Source organism: Eulemur rufifrons, chromosome 30, assembly GCF_041146395.1.
Source record: "Eulemur rufifrons isolate Redbay chromosome 30, OSU_ERuf_1, whole genome shotgun sequence".
Lineage (NCBI taxonomy): Eukaryota > Metazoa > Chordata > Mammalia > Primates > Lemuridae > Eulemur > Eulemur rufifrons.
Window position 1 is genome coordinate 18,114,574 of NC_091012.1, and position 1,465 is coordinate 18,116,038.

Sequence of the window (1,465 nt, forward strand, 5' to 3'; positions counted from 1 at the left end):
GTAAGAAAACCCAGCAGCGTGGTTCACTCCCAGTCCAAAAGCTTCAAAACAAGGTAAGCTGACAGTGCAGTTCCCAGTCTGAGGTCAAAGGTCTGAGAGCCCCCAGGAGGCTGCTAGTGCAAATCCCAGGGTCCAAAAGCCAAAGAAGTGGGAGGCTGATGTCCAAGGGCAGGAGGAGAAAAAGAATCATGCTTTCTCAGAGAGAGAGAGAGTGAGAAAGAGAGAGTGAGCGCTCAGAAAGTTGGCAGCTGATTAGATGGTGCCTGACCACATTGAGAATGGATCTTCCTCTCCCCCAGTCCACTGACTCACATGTCAATCTTCTCTAGAAACATCCTTACAGACACCCCCAGAAACAATGCTTCACCAGCCATTAGGCATCCCTCAATCCAGTCAAGTTTATACCTAATATTAATCATCACAAAAGTGAAGGAGAGAGAAATAACTATTTTCTGAGACAAGCAAAAATTGAAGAAATGTGTCACCAGTAGACCTGCCTTGCAAGAAATTTTAAAGTAAGTTTTTCAGGGAGAAAGAGAATGATATAGGGCAAAAACTTGGCTCTATATACAGAAAGGGAAAAACAACAGAGAAGGAATAAATGAAGGTAAAATAAATTTAAACTTATTCTTATTCTCAATTGTTTTAAAATATAACTATTTAAAGTAATAATAGCAAAAATGTATTGGATGACTATAGCATGTGGAGAGGTGAAATGACTGGAAGAAAAATCTTTGGGTATGAGAAGAATATCTGTTATAAGGTTTATGCACTACATGTGAAGCTGTATAGTGTTATTTGAAGAACTGGGATTCATTGAAAAACATATACTGCAAACTCTAGGGCAACCACAAAAAATTTAAAAAGAAGTATAATTGAAATGCTAAGAGAGGAGATAAAATGGAAACATATAAAGTGCTCAATTAAAAGCAGAGAAGGCATAAAAAGGGAGGCTGAAACAAAGAGAAATGCAATAAACAGAAAAAGATACCAAATATAGTAGATTTTCATCCAAAATATCAATCATCACTTAACTATAAATGGCCTAAATGCACAAATTAAAAGAAATATTGTCAATGTTATCCTTTCATAGTTCATGAGCATGATGATTTGGTTTTGGTTTTCACACTCATGTGTGGGATGTGCCTGTCTCAAACTTTGTTATGACATTGGCACATTACCTGTCTGATGTGAACTTGGAAAAGATGTGTGTGTGTGTGTGTGTGTGTGTGTGTATACACACATATATAATACATATACATAAAGATAGTGTGGGTTTCAAAAAAATCCAACTATATGTTGCCTGCAAGGTAGCAACTTTAAAAAAAAGATAGTCACTTTAAATATATAGCACAGGTTAAAAATTATGTGATGGAAAAACAGATATAAAATTCAAACACTAATCACAAGAAAGCTAGAACAGCTATATTAATTTCAGATAACTGGAATTGGAAAAATAGAAAAT

The 1,465-nt window shown here is 35.8% G+C and overlaps 1 pseudogene; it reads left to right on the forward strand.

Annotated features, from left to right (window-relative positions):
* The first annotated feature begins 1,081 nt into the window (after nucleotides 1–1,081).
* Nucleotides 1,082–1,191, forward strand: LOC138379377 (small nucleolar RNA U13; annotated as a pseudogene).
* The last annotated feature ends 274 nt before the right edge of the window (nucleotides 1,192–1,465 follow it).